Raw genomic sequence first — 13,288 nt, 5'->3', positions numbered from 1 at the left:
CATTATTTTATGTCGCAACTCCTTAATGACCTGTCAATAGTTTGCAACCAATCACTATGATCTTAAATACAGGCCACAGATGTATGAGTCCTCCACATTCCTGCCTTCCTTTCACATTGATTTTCCCACTGCTTGCTCCGCATTTCACCACTTTCCTATTTTCCCCCAGTGCTGGGCCTTGGTACTTCAACTGGTGGAATTAGTGTAGGTGGATCACGGGTAACTGGCCAACCTTGCTGTGTTGTAGTATTAACATAAATAAAATGCAAACTAAAAAAGTGAATAAAACATAAAACAAATTAAATTAAAATTATAAAAAGTAAAGAAACAATAAATCAGTATAAAAGTTTTAAATTATGTAATTACGAACAGAATGATAACTCATAAAAATGAAAAGTTATTTAACAATGAAGACATATAAAATTACATATTACATAATAACCAAAACATAAAAAAATTAAACCAAATAATATAATAATATGAAATTATATATATATATATATATATATATATATATATATATATATAATAAAATAACAAAAGAAGGGTGGGGTGAGAGGAAAAAAGAGGAACATTAATAACTTCACAGATAATATACAAAGCTTTCTACAATTAATTTATTCTATTCTGTTACATTCTACTGTTAACAGTAACAACTAAGAATTTTCTTTATTACTTGGAATACATGTACAGCAGTCATACTTGACAGCAGGCCATTCAAGCCACAGGTCTAGAGGTCTGCACTTCAAATGATATAATGATGATTACATAACAGTACTGTATTTTTTAATTGATGAAAAGCTAAAACTGTATTGTAATCAGCTGAGCTTTAAATTTGGGGAATGTGGTACTAGAACCCACAAGCAATGACTACTGCATTCAGTATGTTTCATTTAGAACACAGCATAATGCAAACACTCTTTCCTTTTGCACTTTATAGACTCAGTTCACTGTTATCAGGAGAAGTGCAACATTGCTTTGTGTTACAGACCATACATCTCCACGTTTTAAACAGGATATCTTGACATATCATTAAATAATGGGTGAACAATGATCCATAACTAGTGACGTTATTTCAAATATTGCTCTTACACACATGGATAGTTGCAGAGGATTTATGTTAACATACATTTTGGCACGTATTATTTATTGACTTCAGTGTATATTACTTGCCAGACAACCATGAATCATACAATGAATAGACCAAAACAATGATTCTTAAATGTGGGTATTCAGCAGAAATAACTCTAGCTGAAAACTATGCTACAAAATGATGTATGCATACTTGGTTTTACAATTCAGATATGCACTCCCAAGTTCATTCATCTGTATGATATAGCAACTACTACATCTATAACTCTTAAGGCTGCAATCGCAGTACTTTATATAATTATGCTTGCTTACCCCAATGCTTTTCACATTCTGGCACTCTTGTGCAGCTGTGGAAAAGGGGAAAAAGAAAAAAAAAACATTATGAATACCAGTTTTACCATATTCAGCCTGAATATTTACAAGTACTAGATGTAAATCATACATACACATCTCTGGGGTGTTTCCTGCCTGACACCTCCTGGTCCACCAATCGATGGTATCCCTTTTCCTCCAGTGGATGTCATCATAATGGTGATGACATTGTTCATCAGTGCATGGGATACTGACCACACTGATAAAAACCCTTGTCAAACTATCCCAGGCTTCAGATTTATATTGCAAGCCAGTATAGTGTTCCTGCATCAGGTGGAGTCCTTGATCTTTAACCAGGAGCCCAATAAAGAGCCTGGACTCCTGGATACCACAGTGCTGTGCTCTGAATCACACAGCCTCTCTTATGCCATACATCTTCACAAGTTCAAGCTCAATGTCTAAAGTGCAATTCCCACCAATCCACCTTTAAATGTCATACTTTCCCACCAATTGCACTTACTCAGCATGTGCACTGTCTATAATTTGATAAATTCAAAAAAGCTGTGTGCCATTTACCATTGCTCAGACATGGTAAAACAAGTGCATTGGTTTGTGTGACACTAAGTGGCGTGCACCTTTTTCGAATGTATCAGAAAATAATTTTCAGCCAATGCAATTGCACGGTTATTTCATTAGAGTAACACTTTATTTGTATAAGCTGCAATATCACAAACAGAATAAGTAAAGTTTGCATACCTTACACTAGAATCCAGGACCACCTGCACTCCAGTCCAACATTCAACATTTATCGCCACAGGATTTATTACATATAATCATGTATCTTAGTATACATTGTTATGTTGATGGTATGCACATAGCGCAGCCCCACTAACCAGGTTTGCACAATGCCCAGCAGTGCTGAACATTAGCAATTGAAAGCATCTGGTTTCTATTTTTGGATGTCTGGGTCATGTTTGATACATGGGTGGTCATTAAGCAAACAAGGTAAGTATAGCCAAATGCTAAGGTGCATTGGCAAACGTGGCAAAATTAAAAAAAAAATAGTAAGAAAGACAAACTATACAAATATAACTAGTTATGGCATTTTCAACAGGATTCCGGCTTATATTTTTGCAGTGTTCACCAAAACATTTGTGGTTTTGTATTAATCATTTGGGATGGAAGTCACTAAATAATGACAAATGTTTTCATTTCGGACTTCATACTTTTCACAAGATGCATGTTAATACATAACTGTTTATTCTGACAACTTTCTATGTTTATATGGGCAATAAATCCTTATGTCCCTATTTCTTGGACTTTGCCCCACTTTGTTTCATGGCTTTGTACAGACTTCTTGCTGTAAGAGGTTGAGAGGTATGGGGGCAGACTGTCAGTGCTCTCCTGTACATGTATTAATTATCCATGTTGTTCTACAAGGTTTTGCAACCAACACCACTGGGACATGCCACAAAATCTCACTTAGCCAAGCCGTGAATCATTAATATGCATTGCGCATCGCAGAGACCACATTGTGGCTATGTACACAGATATCCTCCATGTAGGCTCTACACAGAGCCTACAGGGAGTTTATTGAATCCTGCAGGTAGTATAATAATGACTGCCCTTTCCTATGCATTGTTTAAATGTATACATTTAGTAAGTATAACTGTGCTATCAGTTTAGTTGTTCTACTCATCCAGTAGCTTTTTTTCTGTGAAATACATCCTTTCTTCCTTGAACTGGCTATATTATATTTTCAAAAGGTATTCTAGCCCTTACACATTTCTTTTCTTTTTTGAAATATGACAGTCACCTGGGCATATTAAGGTATTTGAATGTTTTGGTCATGTCCTCTGCCTTTCTTCTTTCTTTAAGGCAACACATATTAAACTTTTATACTTTATATTTATGCAGCTTCTGATTTAGATTGTGTGTCATGTTTTGTCATCCTTTTAAGTGGAAATATGTCAGAATGATGAGGTCTTTACAAAAACACAAGATACTGCAGATATTTTTTTAGCTGTCTACATAGTTGAATAATAAATTCTTGCTTTTTTTCCATATGATGACTGTTACTGTGCACTGTAATATTACAAGAGTTTCTTTTGATGCTATCTCAAATACTGCCTAGTTAATATTAGATAATCTGATAAATTAACTATTGCTTATGTTCCTGATGTGTTGCTGTTAATACATTCCCTCAGCCTGTATACAACTTTCCTTGGCTTTTTCTCCATAGAAAGAATTATTCTGTATTAAATATTACCTGCCATGGTTCTGCTCATTCCTCCAGTGATGGTAAATCTCATCTCATATTTTACTTATCTCATTGTATATTTATTTTTGTTACACAATATTGCCCCACCAGCAGAAAAGTAAACTTTTCCACCCAGTCCTTGAGCATCATTGCTTAAATGGCAGTAAAAAGGAGTGATCCTTGTAGTGGCCAACATGGCATCATACTTTCACTATCATTTAATGTACATTGTCTCCATTTACTGCTATCTACTGTATCATAATACCTGAAGAGTGTTTGAACAACCCTAGAGAGACAACTCCAAGCAGTCTTTTTTTTTGGTTCACTGTTTTACTATGTGGTACAGTGTGAGATACCATGGATAAGTTATTGTCAGAACTGGATAGGTTGGGACTTGAAACCATATATCAGCATGCATATGTTGAAAATAGATCTATTACCATCTGTAACATGATGTTCTAGAACAATATAACAGCTATGAATGAAAAATTGTGCTGTGATGTGATTTATATAGATTTAACTTCAGTATTTGACAGGGTCATGCACAAAACACTGATCAATAAATTAGTACAACTAGGTATTGATGTACTGTGGATAAAATGGATAGCTGCATGGCTTACAAATAGGACAGGGCAATTATCATACACCAACTGGACAGGTGAAATCCTTGGTTACAGTCAAGGTGTCCCACTGGGCTCTGTACTAGGCCCTTACTTGTTTAGATTGTATCTTTCAGACCTTACTTTTTCATCTTTGGTGTTCTACAGTCTATATGCTGATGACCTGAAATTGGGTAAACTGATTACAAGTGTTACAGATAAGGCATGTCTGCAAAATAATTTGACTAAATTGACCATTTGGGCACAGGAGAATAATATGCTGATAAATACATCAAAAACTAAGCATATGAGATTTGGGAAACAAACTGAAAGGTGAATATTTAATACAGCACACAGTGATTGAAACTGTAGACTCATTTAGGGACCTGGGTATATGGGTAGATTCAGCTATGAGTTTTTCTAATCATATCAATCAATTGGCTTATGATAGTTATAGTACTATAGTTTGTATAAAAAGATTTATGCAGTCTAGGAAATCAACCATAATGAAGTCATTGTTTGTTAGTTACATTAGACCCAAACTTTAATTTGGATTAACAATATGGAAACCCTATAGGAAAACAAGCGTGAGTAAACTGGAAAGATTACAGTGGAAATATACCAACAGCATCCATGAATGTGAATATCTAAGTTATTATGAAAGACTAAAATATCTGAACTTGTACAGTGTCTCTTACAAATAGTTAAGAAGAGATCTTATTCAGGTATGCAGGGCATTTAAGGACAACTACATCTGGGAATGTTTGGGGTTATCAAAAAGTACTAGAGAATCGTCAGATAACCTATGTAGAAGATTCTATAGGAATGAGACGTGTACTAATTGGTTCTCTGACAGAGTAGCTGATGCCTGGAACAGACTACCTAATTACATTAAAGCAAGTACTAGTTTAGATATTTTTAAGAACAGCCTGGGCATTTATTATGGGAAAAATATAAAGTGACTATATCAACACCCCCTTCTGAGTTAGTACCCAGGATACCCAGTCAAATAATTATATTAAATTTATCTTGTAAAAACTTTCTGTTATGAGCATATAGCACCTCAAGTCATTTGCTTGCTGTTTTTTTTTAATTATAAAATGCATTCCTTCAGCAATATTTTCATGAAATAACCAAATGCTGAGACCACAATGATATTATGATGTGTTCTTAACTATGCAACTATAAATTTAAATAGAAATTATATCTATATGCATCTAGTTTTCAACAGGTTAACCCTCTTTCTCCTAGGATTTGTTAAAAAATGTACTGGTGTTAGTTGTTCTTTCCACCATTCTCCGACAGTTTTAGACTGAATGCCATCAGACCCCATTGCCTTGTAAAAGAAGCAGACTGCTGGTCCAAGGGCTGCATAAGTGCCTCAGACTGAACGTGGCTGTAAGGTTCAATCACTCACCTCTCTTGTCAGTCTTTTCTTTTTTACTGGCATAGTTTGGCTGGGGATGAATCTTACTTATGAGAATATGCAAACAGAATTACTAAAAATTTAACACACTGGGTTTATTTTCTTGTATTGTATAATTCTATAATATGTATTTGTCTTGTATATCAACTTCAGTTTGTATTATGTAAAAACTTTCTTGATTTTCAAAGTTAAGCTGATGTTAGGTAACAATTTCTGTGATTGTATGGAGCTTTTCTCCCCAGGCCTCCACTGAAAAATGGGTTGTTGGGCCCAGTGGACGTTTCCGGTCAACAAATGTCAATAAATAAATAAATACTCTCTTCCCACCGCCACAGTGAATTAGCAAAATAAAAGTAGCTGAAACAGAGTTGGAAAGCAGAAACTAAAGGCAAAATGGTAGGAGCACCACAGCAAAGAAACTTAATTATTCATTTTAAGGAGGCTAATTCTGAAAAGAGGCTGATGCTGCTGCTTGAGGGACATTCTGCAACTGTGCACATCATGGAACCCTACCTTTCTACTATACTGCACACTCGGTATGCAAAGTCAGGCTGCTGGTATTCCAGTACTGGATAAATGAGGGGGGACTAAAGAGGAGTGTCCTCTGTCATCAGAATTTTTTCTGTTAGTGATAGAACAGCTGTTTCTACAAATACATAGTGACTTTAGAAATAAGGCAAACAAGTGGTGGCACGGCTATGTATCAGCTTTATGCTGACAACTGTATACTAATAGTAAAAAATATAGATACATCTTTACATTTGGGGCAAGACATATTTGATAAATTTTATAAAGTATTGGAATTGGAAATGAATTGTAACAAAACCGTACTGATCATAGTAGAAGGAAAAAGAAGGGGTGCAATCGAAGACATAAAGCAGGTGGAATTTCTTACCTAAATTCGGTTAGAGCTGAGTTATGCTTATGAAGAAACAATGATCAGAAACTCTGAAAACTTCTATAAATGAATAAGTAAACATTTACAGAAAGGGGTGGCAGAACAGTTACTTCTTCGTTCAGCTTTTCTTAGTTAGGGGTCGCCACAGTGGAACAATGGTCTGCAGAACAATTAGCAGCAGAGTTTTATGGTGTTGATTTGCCAGCCCATGCCCAACCTTCCACAGAAGGCGCACACATGTGCATGCGCACACGTGCACACACACACACACACACACACACACACACACACACACACACACACACACACACACACACACACACACACACTCACACCTAGAGCCAATTTAGAGTGTCCAATACACCAACAGCATGCCTTTGGGATGTGGGAGGAAATCAGAGCACCCACAGGAAACCCACACAACTGTAGGGAGGATAAGCAGACTCTGCACACAAGGCACCCCAGCCGAGAATCAAACCAGAGAACTTGTTGCTGTGAGGAAGAACACTAACAGCTGCACCACTCCAACTGCTCTTGTGGCAGAACATTTACTACTGTAGAAAAATAAATCCTGTTACGATTATGATTTTTCCTTGTATACAGACTTTAATTGGCATATCCCACTGATGTTCAACTACCCTTAGTGGTTAAAATACAGGGGGGAGCTTCAATCATGCCTACAAAATAATTCTTGACCATGTGCATGTTGCTGCATGATGTGCACTTGGCTGCAAATAATTTTAGATTCAGTAAACCCCGCATAGCAGTGCTCACTCATACGCAAACACAGAAACTTCTGTTGCATGCAAATTACAGCATAAGTAGCTGCATTGTATGCTAATTAAGCAAATCAACATGGTGGAGCAATTCAACAAGCTATAAAGCAAGTGTGTAGACTCCGTGCTCGTGCTGACCATGTATTCAAAAGTTTTACGAATACATCCAAAAAAAGGAGTCTACACGGAAAAAACAGCAAGTGAAAGTCCATAGATTTGTACAGAACACACCATAACATGTAACCCCTCACACATTATGACATTATCAGACATTGTGGATGCTAGGAAATTAGGTTAACAATAGCAACCATTCCTTTTTAAGTGCCATGACATAAATGCAGGTTTGCTCCTCCAACCCCAAATGAAGAATGTACTCATAACAAATGTAGACGGCTAAAGTGAAACATACTATTCAAGACCTGTATTCCTCTCTGCAGCTATATACCACAGTAATACCCTCCCTTAAGTGTACAGCATTGGGCTCCCCTTCAGTTTCCCTGCCTACCAATCATATAGATTCAGTACAGAGAAGATGCAAATCAGTTCAGAACTCATTAGAACTGCTGAAACCCCAAAACAAAAAAAAAACAGTGGGATTGCTCACTTTAAGTAGGGACATCCAAAGTGTTTGTTATGAACACAAGTTAACAGTGAATGATGACATCAGGGAGGTGTCAGGTTACACTTACAGAGGTATACATGTACGTCTGTGAGTGTAAAAGTGCATGTAAGTGGTGTGCAATTCACAAGTTCTGTTTCATCATCTTTATTGCTTGTCAAAATGTATCACCTCTGTCCTCTTTAAGTTCATATTTGTTTTTTTTTTTAATTTCTGCCCTTGTTTACAAGATGTGGTGCTTAGCGCAACCATGGGAAATGAATGAATGAATGAATGAATGAATGAATGAATGAATGAATGAATGAATGAATGGCAGGTTTTTCAGTGCTTGTCACATAACTATTTCTGTGTCAGCATGTGTATGTATGGGGCTAGAATATAGAAGGTCCTGGGATCTTGTACAGGGATTGTAACCTTTCCTCCACTTTTTGAGCTGCTTGTTTGCACAATATCACAGGGACAGAGAAAAGTAATAACAATATCACATGCGTTTACCTTATTTTAGCATCGGTGCATGCTGAGGCATGTAGGTGCACATCGCACACCAATGGAGTTGATATATTCAGTAAAGCAGCAGATGTTTTTCATAGGTGCTAATAACAGAATAAGCAGGCAATTTTCAGTACAGTGGAGCAATTCCACAAGCTATAAAGCATCCAATTAGCCTACATTTTGTTTTTTCATGCATACTTCAATACCATGGGAGTAGAGACAATGAAATTCTAGGCCTGAAAAAAAAATGTGTCACCTGCTGCATTTGCAAGGTAAGTCCTGAACCTAGAATGTATTCTTTAATAATATTATGGCATATCCTTTAATTTCTTAACTTGGTGGAGTAATGAAGAACTGCAAACCCTAACTCAAAATACTTTTACTCTAGCCAAAACATGGTTCACAAACATCAAACTTATTCTTAACCCCAAAAAAACTAAACTAATTCTTTTCAGTCCTGGTCATACCCCCCATGTCCCCAACAATAGTTTCACAATTCACTCCAAAGATAACATTCAAATCACACCAACTCCACACGCTAAATTGTTAGGTGTAGAAATAGATAATAACCTGAAATCTGATGTCCATATAGCACAAACCATCAAGAAAGTTAACAAAACACTAGGACTCCTCTATAGGAACAAACAGTTTATCATAAAATAAACCAAAGCTACTATTGCAAGAACTCATCTCTTATCCATCCTTCTCCATGCCTCTTCCATCCTTACTAATCTCCGCCAGAGTGATCTGAACAAAATGAAATCTTGTTATAACAAGATTGCCAAGTTAGCTACCAAAGCCTCATATAAATCCCACCACTGTCTTGCCCTTAACCAGCTCAATTGGCTTGACTTACCTCAACAACTCCTGTTCAATCAACTCACAATAGCACATAAACTCTACTACCTTCCAGAAAAAAAAACCTGCACTCCAATATATAATTAAGCCACACATTCCTACCAGACCCCTAATATCTAGTTCCCAGAACCTAATAAACATCATCAGATACAAAAATGACGCTGGCAAATCTCTCTTTACCTGTACTATTGCCAGAATCTGGAACTTACTACCTAGTCAAATAACCTCAACTACCTCCACTATTCAATTTAAAAGACTCCTGAAAACCCACTTCTCAAACAATTGGCTTTATTCATGCCACCCCCCAGGTTAATTCTTACCAATACCTTGTTCAATGATACTACTAAGGTCCCCTAATTCCTTTCTCTGTAAAGTTTAATAATCAACTGTTACTACTTTAACAAAATTACTGCAAGTAGTCATAGTCCAGGCAGACACTTAAAAAATAATAATATATATCCTGTATAATCTTAACCTACTGACTTTGCTAAATGAATTGTTAAGCTATACCTGACTTACGTTTATATGAAAGTAATATTTCTGTATGATATTCCTTTTTTGAAATTTCTTGTATGTAATGCTATTTGCAGCTTTTCTCCCCAGGCCTCCGCTGAAAATGGATCTGTGTCCAGTCGGTATTTCCTGGTCAACAAATGTAAAATAAATAAATAAAATAAAAAGCAAATAGTGATGGATTTGTACAGAAAGTGCCTTAACATGTGGCAGAAGACAGTTATTTTTCTTATATGTGTCCATTACTATTCTTTTTTTTGCTTATGCTTTTCATTTTTAATTGGACTTTTTGCATGATGTGCCTCATAGTGCAAACACTGGACACAGGGAATGGCTGTATTTATCTGGTTTGTGGGAAGTACGGTGGACCACCTAGGAAGCAGACAGCCAAAAATGGAAACTGGATACATTCAAGGAATCCCCTTAGCCATCATGAAAACCTGTCCTGGAGTACGGATGATACTAGGTTCTAGTACAGGGTGTGCAACCTTTGTTTTACTGCTGTAACATTGCAGTGTACAGCAATGAAGTGCAACATAGACAACTGTTTTCTCAACATTCTTGTGGCAACAGGTGTAAGTGCAGAACTACCATACACATGCTCCTGGGTTTGAATATCACACATTCCATATAGTATTACTTTTGCTGATAGACTAATCTATGTGTTATTACATTTATGACCAAATGTATGACTGCGTGTATACTGTGTACTATACTTCTATAAATTTATTCCTGCTATCTGGACTGACATGGCTTTAACTTTTGCTAAAATCACATACACAACTGCCTATACATGCAATGGCTTGCCACTGTTGCATTCTGCTTGACAGACATTAGCAATGTAACTTGCATTTGCACACTGCTTACCTATGTGCAAACAGGTGTAACTCACATGCTTGCACACTTTGTTAACTCATTACAGCTGAGTGATGCCTCCAAGTGTTTCTGCAGTTACCTCCTACTGTGCCTCTAGGTGTCAAATATTGTTTGTTCATGTTTGCATAAATAATTCCAAAAGCATGCTCCATACAAGATATCATAAGATTTTATCTTGAAGCATAAATGATGGCAAACACAGTTGTGTTGATATTTGACCTCTGTTGATGAGCATTTATTAGAACTGTAAGGTGATAACTTCAATTTTTTTAAGTCTCAAGCCACACCCACTGGGAGTTAATTCATTAATTCCGAGTACCTTCTCATGGTGCCTCTGTGCTTAATACTGAGCGAACCATGAGAAGACACTAATTGGAAGCTGTTACCCCTGAGTGCCTTCCACAAGTGTGAGTAACTTTGCAGGCATATTATAGCTCTACTGCTAAAAATTAAGTTGAAAAAGTAACTGAACTTTTTCAGTTACCTTGTCAACTTAGGTTTCAGTGTGGACTTTTATGGTCTTCATATTTTACTTAAATTAGAAAATCAGCTTGCAACGCAGCCTGTATTTGCGTGTCAACAACAAGCCGATTTTAGTATGCTTTTCATCCAGCAGCTGGGGCAGTCAGGTGAGAGTCACCTCTTGCTTAACACTCCCCCCCACACACACTCTCTTATGTCCAGATAAATAGAGAGTCCTAAAGTAGATATTCCCTTTTTTTTTCTGGATTCTGTAGAATTATCTACTGTATCCCTCTGTATCGTGCCCTTCAAGTACCATTGAAAAGCTACAACGGAGATCCCAGTGTGTTTCTGAGTAAACCTTGACTTCAGAGTACAATTTTCATGACCGAGCCTGACTTAGTCCTCCTGATGGTAAGATGGTCTCATTCCATACCTTTTTTCTATCAACTGCCACAATTATTAGGGTTGTTTGTGAGCAGCAAGTAGGGCATGTAAAAGTATGGGAAAGTTTGCTTTGCTGTTTGTTGCTTGTGAAATTGCTGGTGTCTTGTGCTTATACTTACCTTAGCCAACATTGCCTACCCACTATCAAATCCCAGATCTTCCGTGTACTCAGTCCAGGTGCCATAATAAAATAAAAAATTATATGTTTCCTGCCCCTATTCCACAAGTGCAAGTTCTGCACTTTAGACTTCAGGTTATGCACATACTGTGGCAAGAGTAGGTCGCTATCCAAAGTATCCAAACTAAGAGTGAAAACACAAGCCTGACTAGGGTCCGAAGTATAAATCTAGATACTTAAATTGAGGACAAAATTGTGTGATAACTTTGGGACATCTTTTCGCCTATCTGCTGAGGGCAGACATAGACCTTGAACCCGTTCCTCCAACAAAGTTGTCAATCAAAACATGAGTCCAGGTGGCACTTGTTGCCTTTGTAGAAACCACTGTTAGCCTCCCTCTTCCTTCTCCTACTCATCCCAAGGCTCAAAGGTTTCGGAGGTGATCAGGGAAGTGGGGCCAAAATGGTTCAGGTGGTGAACCAGCATGCAAACCATGCCCCCGCCGCCTGTGTTGGGACTCGTCGCACCAGCCACTCCTCCTAAACTGCAGTACTCCAACTAAAAGAGCACAACTGCACAAGTACCAGTGGACAAAAGGGTAATACAGCATTTTTTGGTCTGCATGGATCCTTTCAGGGTTAGGATGCTGGCGAAAAATTCCAAGGCTCCTCAGCTCCGGTCCCAGCCTCAGTCCACCCTCTTCCAGACATCTTCCAGCCTACTATGAGGAGGAGCATGAGTAACTTACTTAGTCCTTCTTCTTATTCCTTCCCAGATCAGTGGATTGAGACAGTGCATGAGGCCGATTTCTCCACCCTTCAAGGTTTCATGTCAAACATAGCGCCACAGCATCAACAACCCGCTGCTGAAAGAATGCAGGTGGCAGATGCAGCGATCACAGCAGAACAAGGAGAATGAGTTGCTTTCCTACTGGGGAAGCCAAGCTGTAGCAGGGCTCAGGGACACTTCACAGTGGCAGTGAATGCACAGTTATATCATAGTATAACTACAGCACACACCAAAAACTCCTCTGCATTTGCATAAGCAATTGGAAGTAATGTGTCTGAAATATTTCGTCTTACAAATCCCTGCATTTCTCTAAACTTCCCCAGCAACTCCAGTCAGTTCCCAGGCTCCCTGTGATGAAGACTTGTTGCTCTCTTCAAGTGCGGCTGTAGAAGGTGAGGGCTCAACAGTAACTTACAACAGACACTACCTGTCTGAACAAGTCCTTTAAGCCACACCACTGAGATAAGTGACTGGATAAAGTGAGTGCCATGCAAACTTACAATTCCACCGGTCCTGCTCATCCCTGTTAGCCTATATGAATGCATGAGCGATGATCTTCCTCTGCATTTGGGCATTATCTGTTATTCATTACCCATCTTCTTTTCCTAGCATTGTTGTCTGCACTTCCTACTTCTCAAGTACATGTCATTTTCTGTCTCTCTCACTTGATAGTCTCCAAACAATATTGGAGAAAGCAGGAACCCCACAAGACTGTGCAGTCATCTCAAGCAATCACAGTTTCACTCTAACA

Source organism: Protopterus annectens, chromosome 9.part0 (assembly GCF_019279795.1).
Source record: "Protopterus annectens isolate FY-2018-M chromosome 9.part0, PAN1.0, whole genome shotgun sequence".
Classification (NCBI taxonomy): Eukaryota; Metazoa; Chordata; order Ceratodontiformes; family Protopteridae; genus Protopterus; species Protopterus annectens.
Note: the sequence above shows the minus strand (reverse complement) of the source record.